The following is a 22,783-nucleotide window of genomic DNA, read 5'->3' on the forward strand; positions in this document are numbered from 1 at the left end:
TTTCAAAATGTTTGAAGGTATTTTTGATTGAAAATGAAATTAAAAAAATCAGAATTGTCACAGACTAAAAACACATCTGTGAGCCAAAAATAGTCTCTCAAGAAAAACTTAAGTCATTTGATGAAAATTATGTTTTGGTGAGGTTTGATCACACTGTTGAAGCCTGGTTTGTTTTTTTAACTGTTCTCCCACCTTGGCTGCCTCACAGCACCTCCATCTCCTATACTGTTTCCAAAGAGCCACCTTCATCAATGCCCTCAAACCCTCTAAGTCCTCTGCTTCCTGCGCATCAGCCGACAACGTCTACAAATCAAAGACAGCACAGATAATTGTAGAACTCACTTGTAATCTTTCTGTTAGTGGCAACAATTCTGTCTCTCCTGTGTCTCAGCTGTCAGTTTTTGTGGCACTTATAGGAACAACTTCTCATTGAGATCTCATCTGTTTTAAATCAGGTATGGTGGAAATTTACTAGTGGATTCAAAAGTTATTAAGCTGAAGTGATGAACCCACTGAAGTGTTGTGACCTACTCTGATGAACCCCTTTTCCACAAAACATCATCCTAAAACTAAGCAAGCCATATGTTTTTTTTTTTATTTTCTAGTTTAGAAAAAGAGGATTATAAATACATTTCATAGTTACAAAATTGAAATGTACATTTTTTAAAATTGTAGTCTTATTGAAACATTTCATAACCCAAAGTTTTTATTTCAATGAAAAACTATAAACTGAAGATCGGGGGGGACAAATATTTTGTGGTAAAATGAGATATTTGTCATGTGCTCTTCAAACTTAGTTTAACTATTTCTCCATTTAACTATGGAGAAATCGATTTCTTATTTTTTAGTAAGGTGAGCAAAATAGTCTGATCAAGTTATACATGGAGTGTTCTGTATTTTGCCAACTTAAAAAAAAAATCACTCTTTATTTTGTGTTAAACCAAATGGAATTTTATTTAAAAGCTCATAGAGTCAAAGAGCAGATTTTAGCATAAACCAGTCCTTTTGCATTATCTGCTGGTCCACACTGTCTCTTTACCTATTTAAATAAAAAAAAAAAAAAAGAAAAAACCCAAACCCCAAATTATAGACTAAAAACTTGTCATCTCTTTCACTCGTAAGTCTTCTGAACATGATCTGCAAGAAAAATCTCCATCTTGCAGTGAGGTGATAGAAAGTAATGCACTGGGAACCAGCCTTAAATAAATCAAAACTTATCACACAGATGTTCAAAGATGATTAGGAGTCTGAAAATGCAAATAAGCATTGGCTAAATTTTAAGTGCCTAAGTCAGATACCTGACTCTCACTAATTTCAGTGGGATTTAGCTGTCTAACCTGCCTGAGTGATTCTGAAAAATAACACAAGCTACCTGTCTGCATCACTAGGTGCCTAAACACTTTTGGAAAATTTGTCCCTGAATGTTCTTAATAAAGAAAAATGATACATCAAAATGCAGGAGTGTAGTCTCAAAACAGGATCAGAAAAATGTTTCAGAAAAATCTAACGTGGTCTTACAAGAAGAGCTCATGACAGATGACTCTGTTGATTCCTAAGTTTGTTGTAAGCCACAGTACATGAAATAATTTTCTGCAGATTCTGTTCAAATACCCCAAATGAAATTTTTTTATTTGTTCGATTATGCTTAACAGGCACGGTCTAGGCAAAGATAGTGTCAAGCAAATACAAGCTGAGTACAATCTCAGGTATTCACACTGTTACCACATGATATTCCTTTTGCTGTAAGTTGCATCTAGTACTGAAGATTAAACACTTCAATGATCTTAGCAATATTCTTTAATGAAGTGCCTTATTTAAGAAAATGTGTTGCATGTTAACTATCCTTGTATTGCAAAATAGTGCCTATTGAAGTTTAATTAGTGTAAGTAGCATATCCAGTGGTTCATGTAATTAATTGCAGATTACATATTAAAAAAAAAAACCCAATGTTTTTGTTAGTGGTATGCACAAACCTACAGTGAATACTTAAGCATCAAGTCATCAGCTGGCTAGATACAGGAGCAGTAGCAAAGTTGAGTGTCAGTTAATATGTCAAATATTCATTCCTTTTCCAAGTTCTGTACAGGAAGTGATATATAAACATGTACAAGTCAAGTGGGAGTTATAAGTGAAATAAAATGTAGTTGTTGAAGGAAGTAAGTTTGGGGGAAAAAATAATATCTATGCCACCTTCCTGCCATACTGTTTTCCTGAAAATCGTGTCCAACAGACAGAAAAGTGTAAGGATTCGTAAAGATTATTTCTTTGGAAATTGTCTTTTTCTTCATGGTAGCAATCAGATTTTTTTTTTTGCATGCTTTTGATTTACCATGTGGAATACTTAAGTCATTCATGTGTTCTTCCTTGTTTATTATATAATATTTGTGAAAATTATATTTAATATTTTCTAGTAGGATCTTAGCTCAGAAATGCTAAAGAGAGAGGCTAATCTCGTTGGTTGGTTCACACTTCTGTTGTGTTTCAGAACTGCTATTGTTCAGGTTTGGGCAAGTTATTCTGCCTTGCACTTCAACTTCCATCTGTAAAGTGAGATTAATACACTGTTTTGTCTCACAGGAATATAGTTGGGAATAAACACATTACAGTTTATATTGCAGTCAAATTCTTCACTTTGGAGGTACTGTTGAGATAAGTATCTTACGTGGATTTGAGTGTAAAACACTTTACTCATAATCGAATGTCATTTTTTAAATGTATCCATATGCACAGCAAGATAGTTTTGGTACAGCAGAAAGTAGGATAAGCTAAAAATTAACATGCATGTGGGTGTACAGGAGAGTTTCTGATGATTTCCTGCTATTGATTTGGCATAATGCAATAATATACTTCAGTCAGACCTCCATAACGCAGGTGATGCTGTTGGTTTTCTGTGCAGATGGCACTGATTTACTGCTATATTCTACAAAGTATGGGAAGTCTTTCATTGTTAGTGTGGATTGACAGCTCCAAGCAGGAATAACAAGAATAAAAAGATTCTAGTCTGTCTGTCCTTCTAGCTGACTGAATATCTTCCAAGCTGGAAACCACAGAAAGCCTGAAGTAAATAGTCCAAGCCCATGTTTCCTTTGCAGGACTGTAATCCTACTACCAAGTCATCATTTTTTTTTTTGCTCCTGACAGATGGCAATTCTTTATCAGGTAGTTCTGAAAGTCAAGGGTCTGAAACAATGTTTAAAGTATTATTTTGCCCATTCATTTTGCTCTTTGAGTAGCTAATTACAAGCTGCAGATGTTATATATAGTTTGTCGGTAAGCAAGGCACATAAAATAGAATCATAGAATAGAATCTTTAAGGTTGGAAAAGACCTCCAAGATCATTAAGTCCAACTATCATAAGACGACATTCACTGTCTGTTAAATGGTGGAAATGCAGTTTAACCTCAACGTGCTTGTTGGCACTTTTAAATAAAGGATTGAGATAATAGAAAGAAACTGGCTTTTAATATTGCCAAAGAAAAAAAAAAGAGAACTTTGAGTTCTTTTCTGTTTTTTCTTCTCCCCTTTCACATTCCCTTTTTTCCCTCTGTATTCAAGCCAACACTCCTGAGTTCCAGACTGATGATATCCTCCTCCTTTGTAGCCCTGGGCAACCTCCCTTTGAGCAGGGACTGCTAGTCACATCAGGCAGTGCCAGAGTGAGTAGCAGTTGTGTGAGGTGCACAAATATAAGGAAGGACGAGAGCACCAAACTAATTTTAACTTGTGACCTAATCAAGGGTTTGGACCGAAGTCTCCCGAGATAAAAGGCTATTGCCCTTATTTTTAATCTGAAAAGCCATTTGGTCTGTATATAGGCCGTTCCCCTTGAGAGACAGTGTCAGTTTGATATACTGCAGCATGAAAAGGGAGTGTAAATATATGTGATGTTCATGGACTAGTGAATAAAGCTAGTTTACTATGAAATGAATTACTAGCAAAATAAACAGGTTACCTCTAACCCCATCTACTACTTTTTTATTTAAAGATTATGTTAGATTATCTCCAAATGGCTGTTTATTCTGATACATTCTTAGTGACATTTGGAAAATTTAAATGCTGAAAACTTGTTCTCATTTTTATTATATATGTATTAGAAGAGAGAAAGTAGTTTAAAGGAATGAAAAGAATAGAAAATGCTTGTTGCTTCATTGTCACTGTGGTAAGGATTCAGTTATTCAGGGACTCCTTTTCTAATATGGATATGCTTGAAATTATCCAGCCTTCATATTTAATAGCCAGGAAGGCACAGTGAGACTGTCCCAGCCTTCAGTGAGAGTGCAGACTAAGTGTCTCTTATAACACACTAAATATTTGTAAGGTAAAGCAGATTTTGAGACCTTTTTTCACTTTGTATTACTGGACAAATATAAGTAGAGACTTTCAAAGGAACCTGAAATATTGGGTACCTACCATTTTCAAATATCTAGGCCATTCAGGAGTAATCATCAGCAGATGAACTGCACTTCTTTGCTGTACAAAGACTACATTTGATGCTTTGTGGTAAAAGACTTGGCAGTGCCGTTGTAAGAGATACTGTTGTTCACCTGGCTTATAATCTGAAATGAGTGTACTATAGGCAATTTGGAGGTCACAGGGGCACTAAAATATTTAATAATTCTTAGAACCTCCCTAGATTTAGGGAATAATGAGAAAGAAAATTATACTTAAGATCCTTTTAAATTCTTCACATTATCTAAGAGCTAATAGTCAGCTTGGGGCAGGAGGACGGGGAGAAGTGCCTTGTCAGTTCATAGTTTTTTAAGATATCTTGTTTTGGAGTTATAGCAGGTCTTACTGTACTCAATAGATAATGGGTAGTGCGCAAGAGTGAAGACAGTGAAACATGATAAACTTACAGGGAATGGCTTTAAAATTAAATTGTTGAGGTCAAGTCAGTAGTATATCTACAACTACAGCTTTTTCAATACTTCATACATTCTTCAGCTGTTATGAGGTAGAAGGGGAAATGTATTTAAGAAATGGATAGCAGTTAGGTAGTATTAGTAAATTTGGGATTATTTCCTGTTTCCCTTCTTTTATTGAAACGTAGGTAGTTTTGCCTGCTATAAATATCAAATGAGCAGATTGTTGCAAGAGGGGAAACAGAAAGAAAAGAATATGTTAAGGAATCCAAAGTCAGTATTATGCCATTAAAGACTAGTGGCTTTTTTTTTTTTTTTTTAATGTTTTGGGTGAATGTTTTGTTCACCACTGAGGATCTGAAGTGTTCTGCTCTGTAGCACTGTGGAACTTCAGGTTCTGAGATTAAAAAATCACACAGAAAACTAGACTGAATTAAGTCCATTGCCTGAGGCAGGGAAAAAAGTCCAGAGAGGATGAGGAACTGGATGCTTAGCAGGTTGAGTTTTTAAAAAAATAATGAAAAGGTATGACCTTATCAAAGTGTGTTACAGTCATTTTTCTGTTCTGTGTAAAAGTAGATTGAGGTATGGAAGGGTGACATTCCTTGCCCATAAGTTCCTACAGAACTATATCAGGGTCAGGACTGGAAACAGGCTCTCATGAAGATGTCTTGCCTACAGTGTTAAATGTGATTACATTTTCAGGAGGAAAATGTTTTTAGAGATTTCAGAAGTTCTTTAGTATAAAATCTTGGCTTTCAAATATTCAAGGTTTTAGTGATTTCTTAATAGTAAATCTTGACACTGTATTTTTTTTCTTCAAATTATTTTAAAGAGCTTACATATTTCATAGAAGACCAAGTGAACCAATAAAGTTCTGTGCTGAACAGTACCTTATCAACAGTGACTGGTGTGACTGGGAAGTGGAAATTTCCTGCATTTTCCCATTCTGGCTGTCTAATCAGAATCTATACTAGAAGGAAGGTAGTCAGCAGCGATGGCAAAGTGTTAAAATGACAGTGTTCTGTAAGGCTTATAAATTCTAGCATCGTCCCAGATGCTTTTCTTTTCATTCTTGCTTCACCTATTTTATTTATACTTAAAAACACTCTTCTTAAAATTACCTTGCTTCTGTTCCTTCATTCAGAACTCTGAATCATAACCAATAGCTGCTGAATAACAGTTATTATTTTCCATTATTTTTATGCCTTTGGATTCTTTTAACACCATTGCTCAAGTACAACATGTACAAGAAACCAGTTTGTGTTTTGAGTTGTTTTGCGTTCTGTAGAACAGCTTAAATGGCTGCTGTTCTGTAGCAGAACTCTTCTGGAAAGGTGGTGATGCTGCCATGTACTCCTTTATCTTTTTTTTTTTTTAGCCTGATTGCAGTGCATGTAGCCATCACTGTGACCAAAATCCATGTCTGTCTTGGAGTGAATTTTTAATTCTGATTAGTTGGAGGTCTGTGCTCTTCCAATTTTGTTTTCTTATTTAATGAACGAGGAGAAAAGGTGTACTATTTCAGGAGATATGAAACTGTAATTTTTGAGGACTGGGAGGGAGTGATTGGACCAATACTTCATGACGTGACTGTGATCAAAATGGTTGATAAATCTGATTTCTTGATGTGAATGCAGTACTTTCTTTTCGCGTGTATTCCTTGTTGACGCAATTCAGAGTGGAGAGGGAGGCTGGAAAAACTGTGCTCTGTTCAATTATTTTTAATCCTATCTATTGATGTGCTTTCTTAATTTGTTCTTTGCTTTGATAATTTGACAATCATTGTATTTACAGGTTAAATTGAAATATGTTTGCAGGGACTGAGTGAAATGTTTAGAGCAAAGTGTGAGATTAGTGGGGATTTTTTTTTTTTTAAGAAAGGAGGAGGTTTTTGGAGACACGAGGTGCGTTCTAAATTCTATTTTATGTTTGCAAAGAGCACTTCCAAAAATTAAAACTGAGGCATAATATATATACTTAATCTTTGTCTTGTCTGTTTTTCCCATGCATTTTTTACTTGTTCAATCTTTAATTTTGAAAGATATGAGACCTAACAATGTTTATGCAGGAAATGTGACAGAAAAGTCCAGGTTCAGTAGCTGCTTCTTCAAGTCTGAATATGTTATGCCTCTTTAAGTTGAGAGAAGCAGCCAACCAGGAAGCTCAGTGAAAACATAAGCAGTTTCTCCTCTACTGCCAGCTACAGCAGCCAGATCAAATTGGCCAAAAAAGGCAAGCTGGGCCAGGTGCAAACCTACTGAAGTAATAGATGAGATGAAACCCTTTTTCTCATGTGGTCATATACACATTCCTGTTTGGCATGATCTGACCCTCTGATAGAGAGCTGCCTGTGGCTCTGAAAAGTACCGGTTCAAGCAACGAGCACAGCTTGGTGTCCATTCTAGTTCATCCATCCATCACCAGAGTTTGGTAGCAGAGCTGTTCTGTGCCAGACCAAGTGTTGCATAGATTCTGCAGTGACTCCCACAGAGGACTAATCTGTGACCACCAACCTCCTTTTCAGTTAATAAATTAATATCAAATTGACTTTTTATTGTTTTAGTGGTCAAAAGAATAAGTGGTTAACACTCTAAGTAACTCAGCTCTGCAATTTTATGAGCTGTGCAAACAAATGTGAATTACAACCGTGGCCTTTCAAAGAAAAGCCCCAGAGCAATCTTGACCAGTGTGGTGCAGACATTATATTACACATGACCAGAGTGCTGCTGGGGATTTCTTCTTGCTCTGCTTTCAGTTATTTTCCACAGTGCAACAGCTGCAAGAAAAGTTGTCTTCACTTTGAGCTTCTTTCTTTCTGAAGATTCAGGGATCTAGGAAAATTGTGGGTAGCATATTTTTTCTAACATACTTCATTTATTATTCAATGCTGATGCCATAGAACTGAAATTTTCTATCAGAATGTGTTGATTCATCAGGATTACTCACAGAAGCCAGGTTAGGAGATACCTGCACTAACCTCTCCTTGTTTCTTGGTGTTCAGCCAGCCACCTTACCAGCTAGCTGCCTACTAGCTGATGTGCAACCTGACAGGCTTCCTAGCTTTCCAGAGGCCTGTCCAGTTGGTTACTGGGCAGCTAGGCTCCTCAGCTGACCACTTGATTGCTTGCCAGGCTTCTTAAGCTGAGTCTCTGCAGGTGCAAATCCTGCTATTCCATCAAGAAAATAATTTATTTCTATAAGGCATTGCACCCCCAGGCAATTAGTAAGGCACTGAGTTTGGCAACAGGGAGTGGAAATCTGACAATACGAGGAGATTCCTAGGGGTTTGTGGTGTAAGTAATTCCTAATAGAAAACCACTTCAGATGGCTTGAAACTTGTGTTGTGAAGATAAAAGGAAAAGTTTGAGAACATAGAAAAGACTTCCCATTTGGTGAAATGGTTATATGGAAATAATTCAGTTCAGCGTTGTCTTTAGGTAGAAAAGTTCACTTTGTGACTTTGCTTAATGATTTTTAAAGATCTTTTAAGGAGTTTGACATCTTTATGTTCGTATTTTAGAGAGTTCTCAGCTGTGCAGATCTAAGTTTACACCAGAGGTCAGTTCCAAGCCCAGTCACATTTCACAGGTTTTGCAGACATTTCTGTATTGGAAAGTCAAATCTCATGGTGCATAGGAACCATTATAAACAACTGTTATATGTTTTGATTCTTTCCCACCTGCCAAAATGTTTCATTGATAGATGCAGCCAAGAAAACCGTTACAGATGAAGATTAGATTAAAATAAATTGATTTAGAGTCTACAGGATGTTGCCTTTGGGGAGATTTCTCTCTATAAAGAAGATTTATATAAATTTGTATGTATACGTGTGTTTTATACGTGCACATGGCATACAGTGCAACAGGATGCAGAAAGAAATAAATCAAATAGGTCTGGAACTATGTAGGGAGGTCTGGATTTAGAAGTGGGGCTGTAAGGAGGACTGCATACGTGCAGAGTGTGTAGCTGTTTTACTGATGGGCCTGGTTTTTCTTTTTAATGTACTTCAGTCCAGTCTAGGAAATGAGCTTGTGTGTTATGGAGGTAAGTATCTGAACAGACATATGCCAGAATCCAGCATGTTATGTACATCTGCAAGACCAGCTTAAGGGATACACTTTCTGTGCTCTTAGAGCAGAATTCTGGATGTACGTATGAAAGACAATTCTAGCAAGTTCATCTTTGTATAATTACTATTCTTGATAGATATTGTAAATTGTTGTCAAGGAGATTTTAGGCTCTCTGTCTTGTAGATGACCCTGTATCAAAGTGAAACATGTTTTTTACTCAGTGAACTTTCTTGAAACTCATGGCTTTCCTTCATGGATCTTACCACGTACTTTTGACACCTCTTGAGAAATGTGTCTGATTCAGAGGGCTAGCCCAGGGTTTTATGGGTGTCTCCAGTCTTTTGCCTTTTCATTTTGGAGCTTGAGACTCTTGTTCCATGTTATTTTATACTAGACCTACACAATGCTGAATTAGTCACAGGTACAAATCTCATTTTCGCCTGGCAAGTCAGAAGGATTGCATTTCTTTTAAATTAACCAAAAGCTGGCCAGAAGCTTTATCTGGGTTGAGGGATGAGCTGACAAAACAAAGATTCAAAACCTTGAAAATGTGTTAGAACTAGCAGATAAAGTTTGTATAAGATCAGTGATTAATCCATGTGTTGGATCAACACTTAAGTCACATTTACCACCTTGCAGAACTGCGTTCAGTTAGTAATCCTTTACAGAACTTTTTATTGAAGCTAAAATGTAGAACCGATCATACTGATGGGCTGCTAAAGTAAGACTTTTCAATGCAGAAGGATTATGTATTACAGATAATAGTTAATTAACTCATTAACTCATTAACTTATTTTGTGCCATAAGCCTCTCTGAATTTTGCTACACCATTCAAACAAGTAAAACCATTGTACTACATTGTAGTAAAAATATAATCTGCAAACACATATCAGCAAATGAAGAGTCTGAAATATAGAATAGGAAAGATGGATGATAAATACAGAGGCAACATGAATACATGGCAAATCTCTTGATACCGATAAAAGGAGGAAAATCAGTATGAAGCAATGAACTGTTGTTAAAATCTTTAACCAGCTCCTGCCTCTGCTGCCATTTCCAGAATCACAGCTTCTGCCACTATCTTCTTTGTTGTCTGTCTTTTAAAACTTTAAAGACACCCTGTGGTAACAGAGGAGGGGCAAAGAGCAGTTCCTAATTTTCTCTGCCTCTGATTTCTTAAATTTTTTTTTTCTTCATTATGGTATATTCAGCTCATACCTACCTTATCTGATAACATCTGTGAAGAAAAAGAAAATAGAACAGTGATCTCATTTTTTTCCTTCCATCTTCTAAAACATTGATGGGAGACAGTGGTATGGAAACAGACTCCATGACATTTTTATAAATATTTCTGCAATTACAGGCACCTGCGTTCTCTTTCTGTGTACTACATTATGCATTGTCTAACAGACACAGAGCACAAAAAGGTCTCTTTTTGGCCATGGCATTAGCCTTGGTTTCTCTCTAAAAAAGTTAACCTGCTAATACTTCTTCATAAACCGATTTGTCAGTGGCAGTTGAAAAGTATTGTTTAATTAGTATATTTTATTATTAAGTGTATATTTGTGATATTACTAAAAGGTGATTAAGTGATAATTTTGGATAATTAGGTTATTTTAATAATCTACAGATCAAAATACTCAGAAGTGCAGATTTTGTTTTAATTCCTCTGCCAATATACAGGAATCTTGTTGAACTGATCAACTCAGTTCAATCTGTGTTTCGCCCAGTACTTGGATCTTTACTAACATTATCTACTGACATGGGCAGCGTTCTCCTGGCTGAGGCTGTGAACTCGCTTTATGTGGGCCTCCAGAAAGACACTGGATAGCACTAGCTTTTTCACAGCTCTAAAGAAACAAATTGGAATGGGTGACTTACAGATGAAAGGGTTTATGACTCCATATCCATGTCTGGATCATGTGTCTCCTTCCCAATGCGATTTTTGGTTTATTCAATCAGGTTGAGAAAACACCCAGTAGTAGTGGCCTGCTGCTTGGCTTCACTATTTTTTTTTCTAAATAAAATAGTAGCACTCGTTTTGCGTACCTGGGTAGAGGTGGATCAAATATTCAAATTGTATACATATTTTTGTACAGTTTAAAGCATTGCTGATCTTAGATCTATTTCTGCATAAAGCAGATCTTTGACACCTGTAACTGACTGGCCTCTAATCATCCTGTACATAGAGAACACTTAGAAGCTAGTTGAGCTGCATCTAATAAAAGTTGTTGTCAACCTTTTGCTGCAGGGTTAGTACAGGAAAGCCATTTCCTGGATTACAGTGCCTAGAAGCAGCTTGTACCAGACAGCCAGAATTCATATTCTATGGAACTTTAAATTATATCATTTAGAAAAGTGAGAGGCTTTTTTTTTTTTCTCTTTTTTAGACAAACCTTTGAGCTTTCCTGCTTAAATTTTTTTTTTTAATATTCGGTTACAAAAACACTATTGCTGAAATGAAGTGTGCTTTGCACTGTCTTAAATAATGAGATTACTATTATTCATCAACTCTTCTCATGTAAAATGAGTTCGGTTTAGCCCTCAAAAAAGTTCTAAAAAAACTATTTTCTTTTGCCTATTTTTAAACTACATGTTGAAGCTTCTTTTCTCTTTGCATTTTTCTATTCATGTGAAAATATTATTTACTTTGTGTTAGGCATATCATAAATATGAGGATGCTGTTCTGACTACAGAGTTTCTAGAAGTGTTTCTTCTCAAAATTCAGTCCCCATAAATCAGAAATGAACCTTCTGGAAGTTTTGAGGGGCAGTTTGGATAAGCATACTCACCTTGGGGATTAAGACTGTGTCAAAGTGCACAGCTGAGTGGAGAGTCTGCCACTTTTTTTTTTTTTTCTTTAACTATCTTGTTAAGGAGCTGCAATGTATGTGACAATCTCTAAATCTGGGGCATTTTGTCATTCTATATTATATTCTAATGTCATTTAGGTGGGAAAAAAAACCACTTTTCTTTTTTGTCTGAGAAAATTTCTCCCATGGATTACTTTCACAAAATAACAGATAACATTGTATGTATCTGGAACATCTGTAAGATTTGCCTTTGGGGAGATTAACTTATACTTTGAGCTGTCATGATTAGGAACTTTTCTCCAATCTCTTGCCTGAATTTTCAAAATGTGCTGGTTTTTCCTTTACTAACAGATTTTTTTTTTTTAAAGATGGCATCTTCTTATACAATTATGCTATTCCACATACCTCTTCAGTTCTGCTGTGTTAAGTGGCAAAACTATGGTTTTAATGCTTTTTGCCCCTGCTGCTATACTATGGGAGTCCATATACTACTGTTACATACTAAGAACGTGATATTTAACTAAACTCCAATTAGTAACTGCTAGGCACTATCTATCTGTCAGAATGGGGGGCATTATGAATGTCACTGCATTGTTTAAAGATATGGCACAGAATTGCTTCACCTTGTATACAGCAAGACAGAAATTTCCTGATGTTCTCAGCAGCCAGCAACAACATGAGCTGTAATAAAGAACAGCTGCTGAAATAGCTGTGTTTTGAGGCCATAATTTCATGTTGCAGGACCTTTTATTACCCACAATGATGTGAGAGCAGGACATATATGAAGCAAAGTACCTACTTAACTTGCAGATCCCTGGTTATGTTGGTGGCATCGTTACAGGGTGACAGGAAGAGTCTTCTTTTGTACACCCAGGCATATTGATCTAGAATAGATCACATGAGATTTACGTAGTCATTGTCAAAGAAGGGGAATTGCACTGTGAATATCATTACAAATTGGGTGTCATAGAGCAAACCTCATACTTTATGGGTCTGTCATCATTTTACTATGGGAGGCCATATGCTGATGCCAATTATTGCTAGACATCCTGTAGGTTTGGATTGGTGTAACTCAGGTGGCACTTGGCCTACAGGCTGACTGGAGAGGGGGCAATTGTTATGTCCTTCCTTACCGTGGAAATGAAAATGACTTTGGTAGCAGACTTTACAAAGGTACATGAGTCAGATATGCCTGTTAATAATTGGATATGCCACTTAGTAATTGAACTTTTTGTAGTGTTGTGTGTTCCTGTGTTCGTTTATCCATTTCGGAATTATTTGCACTGTTATATATCTCTCTCTTTCTCTTTTCTGGGTTGCTAGCTCTGACCATAAGAGATTATTTCAGTTTTGACTGAAATATGGTAATGTCTGTTCATTTTATTTGAATGTATTAAAGACCAAAAAAAAAAAAGCAATTTTTTCTTTTAAAGACAATTTTTAAGATATCCACTTCTGAGAACAACTTCACTTTGTCAGGAAACTGTGCGTATGAGTTTTGAATACTTTCCTGGTTGCATAAGTTTTTTATTTGTTTTTCTGTACAAAATAACAAAGTCAAGGAGCTTATTCTGGAGGAAGATATAGGGAGAGATCAGACTAATTCCTTGTGGTGTCTACTGCAATTCAGTCAAAAAAGTTAACTTTTACTTGTGTACTTTTGGTAAGAGAGGAGGTCCTGCAGCAGGAATATCTCTCCCTTGCTCATTCTCCAATACCAATTATAAGTAAATCTTATATAAAGATATATAAAGTGTGGGGTTTTTTTTTTTCACTGTAGAGCGTTTTTTAAATAGTGAGAAAGTGCTGTCATGTAGTAAAATTTTGAGAGCTTAGAATCAAACACCTGGCAAAGTAATTTTTTTTTTTCTCTTTTGGGCTCTTGAGTTTAAAAAGCTCGCTTTAAAAGGTTGCTAATATTACTTTAGAATATATTTGATCCAGCTTCACTGGGCTGCAGGCTGCCTCCAGGAGATGAGGAGTTTTAGAGTCAGAAATACTGCTGTGCAGGTCTAAAGTCCTTGGGATAAAATATATGGTCCCTAGGGAGGAAATAGAAAGTGCGGTGCTTTTCACCGCAATTGCTATATGCAATTTTAATACTTTTTTTTTATTTGCAACATTAGCAACACAAAAGTGAAGACTTTTTAGAAAAGCATGTTGTTCTATAGTTCCAGGGCTTTCTGTCAACGGATATACTTTAACTCATTCTTCTGTGCAGATAGGCATGAATGTTTACTTTTGTGGAAAGTGAGATATGGAGTACCACACAGAGAAGGAGGATGCTGTAAGAGGCAATAGAGAAATGCTAGCCTGCCCATTTAATTTCTCCTGAAGAGCTTAGGGCAATAGGTCTGCAATCCAGTCACTATAACTGGTATTGCAGCTGTGTTTTGTTTTCGTTGGCTGAAAGAGGCCACCACTAAGGGTCATGATCTCAGTTCCAGAGAACTGTTTTGCTTTGGAGGCTAGGTAGGCCTCCAGGAATTGCAGATTAGCTCAACAGGTGACCTGAGACTTGACCAGAGAGTTTTACTGAAAAAAAAAAAAAAGACCAAACCAGTTATTTTGAGCAAAGCCTGTATACTGTAGTTAGTATGCACATGAACCTGTGGAGGTCTGGAGGCTCTACAGAGCTCTAGTACTCCCAGGATACATTTAGAATGTCAGGGATACTGGTTTATTATAGAATTGCAGTAGATTGTACTTACCTCTTTTCATGGCTGCCTCACACGTTCTTTGGGCTGGAAATGTCTGTTGACTCAGAAGAATCATAGAATCATAGAATCACATGGTTGGATGGGACCTATAAGATCATCTAGTCCAACCGTCTTCCCACTACCATTGCTGCCACAGCTACTAAACCATATCCTGTAGCTTCTCATCAAGCCGCCTCTTGAACACTGCCAGGGACGGAGACTCCACCACCTCCCTGGGCAGGCTGTTCCAGTGCCTTACCACTCTTTGAGAGAAAAAGTTTTTCCTCAAGTCCAATCTAAACCTCCTGTGGTACAACTTGTGGCCATTTCCTCGGGTCCTGCTTGTTGCCTGGAAGAAGAGGCCAAACCCCTGTTCATCACAACCTGCCTTCAGGAAGCTATAGAGTGCAATGAGGTCTCCCCTGAACCTCCTCTTCTCCAGACTAAACAATCCCAACTCTCTCAGCCGCTCCTCATAAGACTTGTGCTCCAGACCCCTCACCAGCTTTGTTGCCCTTCTCTGGACACGTTCCAGGGCTTCAATGTCTTTCTTGTAGTGAGGGGCCCAAAACTGAACACAATACTCAAGGTGCGGCCTCACCAGCGCCGAATACAGGGGGATGATTACCTCCCTGCTCCTGCTGGCCACACTATTTCTAATGCAGGCCAGGATGCCGTTGGCCCTCTTGGCCACCTGGGCACACTGTCGGCTCATGTTCAGCTGAGCATCAACCAACACCCCCAGGTCCCTTTCCTCTTCACAGTCCTCCAGCCACTCAGCTCCGAGCCTATAGCGCTGCACGGGGTTATTGTGGCCAAAGTGCAGGACCCGACACTTGGCCTTGTTGAACCTCATGCCATTCAGCTCAGCCCAGCGATCCAGCCTATCCAGATCCCTCTGAAGGGCCTCCCTACCCTCAGGCAGATCAACACCGCCACCCAACTTGGTGTCATCTGCAAACTTACTGAGGGTACACTCAATCCCCTCGTCTAGGTCATCAATAAAGATATTGAACAAGATGGGCCCAAGTACCGACCCCTGGGGGACACCACTTGTAACAGGCTGCCAGCTGGACTTGACTCCATTAACCACCACCCGCTGGGCACGGCCCCCTAGCCAATTCTTTATCCAAAGAAGGGTATACCTACCCAGTCCACAGGCAGCCAGTTTCCCTAGGAGAATACTGTGAGAGACCGTGTCAAAGGCCTTGCTGAAGTCCAGGTAGACCACATCAACAGCCTTTCCTTCATCCACCAGTCTGGTCACCCAGTCGTAAAAGGAAATGAGGTTGGTCAAGCACGACCTGCCTTTCGTGAACCCGTGCTGGCTGGGCCTGATCCCCTGGATGCCACTCATATGCCGAGTGATCTCACCCAAGATGATTTGCTCCATAACTTTCCCAGGTACTGAGGTCAGGCTGACAGGCCTGTAGTTCCCCAGATCCTCCTTACGGCCCTTCTTGTAGATGGGAGTCACATCGGCAAGCCTCCAATCCTCCGGGACCTCCCCAGATATCCAGGAGCGCTGGTAGATGGCCGAGAGCGGCTCGGCAATCACCCCCGCCAACTCCCTTAGCACCCTAGGATGGAGCCCGTCCGGTCCCATGGACTTGTGGCAGTCCAGATGGAGAAGGAGCTCTCTAACTGTCTCCACCTGTACCACAGGGGGTGTACTCGGCCTGGCATCACAGACTTCCAGATTAGGGCATAAAGTGCCCTGAGGATAACTGATCTGCCTATTAAAGGCAGAAGTAAAGAAGGCGTTGAGGACCTCAGCCTTCTCCTTATCCTCAGTGGTCACATTCCCCGCTGCAAAAGAAGAAAACAGAGTATCAAAGTAATAGAATTTACAAGAAGTAAATGAATGGGGAAGACATCAACCTCACACTTCAGGACCTGAAAAGTAGATCTATCTTTGAAGTAACTTTTCAATGGTAAAAACCATTGAATGGCAGATGAATGTGTTGCTAAAATTCCCTCCTAGTATAGTTCTAGAGAAATTAATTTTGTTGTGCCTTCTATCTTGAACACAACCAAGATTGTGCGCTCTCATACTAATGAAGATTGGCAGGATGTTGCTAGCAGTGATCCTGCAATTCACTTATATCTAGAACTCCTTGCACTTAATTCTCTCTTGATTACATTGTGATTATGCATCCTATTGTATCAGTTTATGCTGGGTTGGCTCATTCAGGTCATCAGAGTGACACTGGAGGCAGAACTGTAAGTCAGCACACTTGAAAGACCTTGTCTTAGCTGCACCGGTAACACTGTTGGCAGATGTCCTGTTCCACAATGTGGGAGAGTGAATGTCCAGCTGGCAAAGCATTGTCTACTTAAGTTGAATCACAGGTGTCCTTTGACATGTTACAAGCTTGGATCACATGCACAATAGTCTTGTTAGTGTCCTAAAATTGCACATTAGTTACATCTTCCGTATATACTTTTATTGAGTAAAAGGTAAAGAGATAAGATAGAAGTAAGATGATAAGTTATTGTGGGACCATTTTACGGAAGATTTTCTTGTTTTGTGTAACAGGAGGTTTTACGAGCCTTTTTCAGAAACAAAGCAAATATTCCCTCTCTTAAAGCACTATCTCTTTTTTCTCAAAATCTGTTGAAGTTGGTGCAAAGACTAGAACATGCCACCTGGGAAATTTTCCAGCTTCATCTTAAAAATAAATGCTCTTACAATTAGCTACTCAGAAATCAGTAACTTATGCTATTTACAGTCTTGTCAGAAGCATTTCAAATAATCTCAGAAGGACATGTGGCACTCCCAGATGTTGCTCTTAGTCTCAAATGTACCAGAAGCTCGAACTCTGCAAATTCCTTTATAATATTTTTTTAGCTTATTTTTGCCACCTTTACATGAATTGGTCAAGTGAAAATGAGTATGAGCAAAAGAATTATGTGAACTTTAGATGATGCTTCTACAGTTGGAACATCAAATTACTTACATTCCACCCCCATTTCTCTATCTATAATCTCTTTAAAGGCCACCACAACCAGAATATTCCCACACATTAGTGGTAATCCAGCTCAGAGAACTTTTAGTTTATGGACATGTCTTATTGGTTCCAAACTTATTTTCAGTGCTACAGTTATGCACTCTGGGAAGTGAAGCAATACCATGTTGTCTACGAAACAAATTAAAACTGACCAGCTCTAATAGATATCACAACAAACAGTGCCAAGTAGCTTTTAGAATAGAAATTACTAGTGGAGATCCTTTAATAAATAAAGAAAAGCTCCTTCAACTAAATACAGAGTTACTGTGAGTCTGTGGTGGAGTTCTCAAGCCTTACTGGCTTGAGATAATCAAGGATGGATCCCTTGGTATAAATTTTCAAGCCCAAATCTCTTCAGCAAAGATGAGAAACTGATAACATATCTGAAAAGTCTGCTTGCAGATGCTCCTGCAAGTCATCAGAAAGATTTATTAGGCCAATTAGAGAATATCTTTTCCTATAGTTTTAATTGTCAAAATTATCACAACATAGGTTATACATTCCTAGGTGAAAGTCAGTAAGGTTTTTATGTTGAAATGCTTGTGGTAGATTACTAAGGTATGTGCTTCCAAAGCAACCACAATCTTATAGACGTGTTTTGTTGCACATGTTTTTGTTTCCTTTCATTATTCTGTAAATGAAGATCTGGACCAGACTGGAATTTGGGTCCTACACACAGCACAGATATATGGCACGTTCATGGACAAGTTCTGCCTGAGACCTAATTGCAGGCAAATAGTAGGGTAGGGATTTTCCTCCCAAACCAAACAGCACCTGGGAACACACCCTAGAGCTGTACCACTTTCCATACCCTGCAGGCTGTACAAGCGGCTATGCATAAAGAAGTCCTGGACCCATTAATGATGCTATTCTCCTTGGTGCCCTTTATCCCTTCAGTCCAAAGCCTCCAGTAATGTATGTATTGTATGTTTAAGCCGGTAGCATCTCCCCCTTGCCAGTCCTCAGCAGCACTTCACTTCCTTCCCTGATGGCCTTTGAAGCTTGGAGAAATAATTATGCTTTTGGCATTAAAGACTTGACTTGTCCTTCAAGTAGCCAGAACAGAGGATTCAACAGCACACCAAATAAGGTAATTCGAAAAAATATTGAGAGTCCCTATTTTTTTCTATTTGAGTCAGAATGAAATAAGTAATACTGAATATGGCTATATGCCTTTATTTAGATTGTAAGCTTATCTGTGCAGTGATTGTGCTTTAAAATATGATTGCAAAGACCTGTGTAACCTTACTTAATAGCATGCTCAATTTAAACACAGCTTAGTTGTGCAAAATGTGTTTCCAGAGGTCGTGTAAGAACAATCACAAAATAGTTGTAACACTTATGCATAACTTAGTTTTCCAGTGGAAGTTCAGCTTGCGTTTCATACTAGGATCACACTGATTTTCAAGTGAACTGGCTAGCATCTGCTTGAAGGTAAAATTTAAATAGGAATAACTAAAGGAACAAAATACTGTTTTCAATTATGGCATCTTGAATAAAATTTTAAAAGGATTTCTGAGCATCCTTTTGCCAATATGGAGTAAAATAAATTGACCGGTGAGTGACAAAACCTCCTCTCCTGGTGATTATTAGGACAATGTACCAGTAAAGCCTCTGGCTTAGGAATTCCCCAAACTACTGAATTTCAGAAATAACGAAACTTGGTTTTTAAGTATTTTATTCAATTTTGTTGTTGACAACTGTTAATACTATCACTAACAGGACTATCTCTGATCCGCCCTTCAGTTATTCTGTTTCCCCACTTACCAGAGATTATAATATCATAATAGAAATCTAGAAAGATAAAAATAAACTACACCAAGTTATTTGATTTAGAATGTTTCTAGAAAGACAGGTCTATTTGTCTTAAAACAGGACTATTGCAGATCTCCAAAAGAGAATATTCTCAAAAACAAATATAGCATATTTGGAGAAATAAATATCCAAGATATAAAACAAATTGGTGGAGTTTGCTTTGGTTTATCCAATTTTCTTTTTCACAAGCTTTATTCTTAGCTGTTGCATGAGACTCATGCTGAGTTTTGTAGACAGAAAACCTCTTTCTGCAGTTCACGGGAGAATGGTCTGTTTGCACAGAAAAGGATAAAGGACTGGAAAAGAGCAGGGGTTTTGGTGGAATAGGATCCAAAGTAGATCAGATGATTTTATAAAATCTGAGACAAAGAGGTAAAAAAATGGAGATTTAAGAATAATATGTATAGATTTGCCTGCTCTGTTTGTTCTCTGATTAAAGGTAGGTTGGGTTTTTTTTAGCAATGTTTTTTTTTTTTGTTATTTTTGTGGCAGAAATTGATTTAGTTCAAATAGATTTTATGTCTGGAGAACCAGAGGGTTTCCCAACATATTTCTGGATAATGGCAGCTTATGTGATGTTAATTGTGGAGCACTGAAAGCTCAAAGTATGTAGCCTTTGAATTCACACTTTCAAAAAGCATCCAAATCGATGTGAATTTGCCTTTGCTCTTTTCTTTGAACACTTGTTATTTGATTTTAATAAGTCCCTGAAAATAGAACAAGAAATAAAACATTAAAAAGCCAGACAGGTGGAGGTTCTTATAAATTCCTGTTTGTGCATGTGTGAGTTAGGGTGGGGATGTTTGTTAGATCTTGTTCCCTTTGTTGAGGTTAAAAACAAACAAGCAAAAAAAACCCTGTCGAACTGCACAGCTCCCTAGAAACTGTTCGTTTGCTGTGAAGCTATTCATTTTGAACAAGAGCAGAGAAACAGATTCCTATTATATGTTTTCTCTTTGTCTGAATGAAAATGATAATTTAGTGGTGTATTTTATTCTATTATACATTTTAACAATGTATGTTAGCTGTTGTAGCAGTTCTACCTGGTTTAGGGAAATATACATTAATTCTCTGTGCTCACGAGTGCATTCAGTCTCCCTGTTCATGCACCCTGGAAATAGAAGTGCATCAAGATTTTTTTTTAAATTGCAGATTTGCTAGCAAAGTGGACCTGGTATTGAATTGCACTGTACTTCACATGCCAAAGCCCTGTGATGTGTTTTCAGGTGACAAGTGACGATAGGAGAACCCTGTAAATCTCTGCAGAGATTTCCCAGGGAGAAACTTGTGTATTTACAGAATGGTCAGGACTGGAAGGGAGCACTCTCATCTATTTCACCCCCTACATCCCCAGTCAAGCAAGGCCAGCTAAGCTGGTTACTCAGGCCCATGTCCAGACAACTTTTGAGTATGTCCAAGCATAGAGACTCCACCACCTCTCTAGGTGACTTGTGCCCATGCTTGGTTACCCTCATAGTAAAAATGTCGCCTCCTGCAACCTGCTGACAGTGCTTTGCCTGATGTAGCCAAGGATACCATTAGCCACCTTTGCAGCAAGGGCACGTTTTTGGCTCGTGTTCTGCTTGGTATCTGCCAGTCACCCCAAGTCCTTTTCTGCAAACCTGCTTTCCAGCTGGGTGGCCTCCAGCAACTAGTGGTACCTGAGGTTGTTCCTGCCCAGGTGCAGGATTTTGTGCTTGCCCTTGTTGAACTTCATGAGGCTTCTGTCCAGCCTGTCCAGGTCCCTCTGCATGGCAGCACGATGCTGTGGTGTTATCATTCCTCCTAGTTTTGTGTCATCTACAAACCTACTGAAGGTACACTCTGCTTCATCATCCAGATCACTAATGGATATGTTGGACATGATTAGAGCTGTTATTGAACCCTAGGGTATGCTACTGGTTACTGACCTCCAACTAGATTTTGTGCCAGTGATTACCACTCTCTGGGACCAGCTGTTCAACCCAGTATTCAATTCACCTCACTCTCTGTACTAGATTTTAAAAATTAATATGGTATACTTATGTTAAAGCACTATGGCTGGAATGTTTTCTTAAAAAAAAAAAACAAAAACAGTTCCTGATTAATCTATATGCAACTATCTCCAGCAAAATCTTGATTTAACCAAATGTTTCTGCTTCCTGGATCAAGGTAAGTATTTTGTTCGGCTTTGGAATTTTTTCAGACATAAAGTTTGCAGTAAACCCTATGTTCTGGTTATTGTGACCTACGCCTTGATTTAAAATCAGTGTCATAATTCATTTACCTGGAAGTATTGTCAGTTCACAGAGAAAGCTTCCAATGATTTTAGTATGTTCCCTACATGTTTCTCACTTCTCTTCAGGAAATAAATTTTTACTAAAGGTGATGGAGAGGAGAAGGTGAAAAAAAAACCCCCACTTTAGGAACTCAGAGCACCTCTAATCTCTCATTTCTTTTAATCTGTTATGTAAAACATAATAGTTATTAATTCCCAGATTTTTCACTGCCTGTGTTCACTCTGTCTTCAAACCTGAAGGTAGAGATATAATGATCCCGTGATCTCCAGAGAAATATGTTGTACTGTATGATTTTTCTTCCTGGGAAATGACTGGATGTGCTGGTGGGATTTAACAGAGAGTCCCAAGTCTGATAGTGCTTTGCCATCCATCACACCCTTCATCAAGTTGTTAGGCTTCTCTGAGCACGTTAGGCTTAGATAACAAAGCTACAGCACGTAATGCTTTCTGTGTCTTAGTTCAGGATTCATGTGCTACTTGTTCATAATGAATCATTGCTGACTTGACAGAAGTCAATGATATCTGTTCAGTTACCTCTGCATTTCTACCAGTTGCACAGATGTCGTTCACTCAAACAGTAGCCTAATTTGCATTCTCAGAACACAGTCCAAGGACTAAATGAATGTGTGAGACTGAAATCCTCTCTTTCTGGTAGAAATTGTTGTTCCAAGCTGAAGTTAGACCTACAGCTGAGACACAAAAGATAGATCAAAAGATAAATCTCCTACTAATGCATTGAGAAGATGTCTAATTATGGGGCTGTGGATGCAGATCATATTCTCATTCTTAAATTAATTCAAGTCAACTGTATTTCTTTGATGCAGATAATTATCAGAAATTCCCTCTGTGTTACCTTGTGCATCACTTTGTATGGTAAGTCACAGGAAGAAGCTGGCAGGCAAGATTCAGTGGAAACTCCTCGAGTCTGCCAAAGTATGGGTTTGGTGATGTTAATACAGAGTTTTCTGGTATGAGAAATTAAGTGAAAATATATTGTGTGCTTCAAAGCACTGAGGAGTATGCTCATTGTAAAGATATGTGATCTGGGAAACCTGGGTTCATTTCCTTGCTTTGCTTTAAGTAAACTGTGTCCCACATCCCCAGTGAGTGCTCCACTACCCACCTGATATATCATTCTCCCATGACGTCCAGAAATTCCATCCTGAACCCAAGAAGCCAAGACAGTCTTTGGAGTAGAAAAATTACTGATCAATTCTCATTACTACTAATT

This window comes from Chlamydotis macqueenii, chromosome 7 (genome assembly GCF_036417535.1).
Source record: "Chlamydotis macqueenii isolate bChlMac1 chromosome 7, bChlMac1.mat, whole genome shotgun sequence".
Classification (NCBI taxonomy): Eukaryota; Metazoa; Chordata; class Aves; order Otidiformes; family Otididae; genus Chlamydotis; species Chlamydotis macqueenii.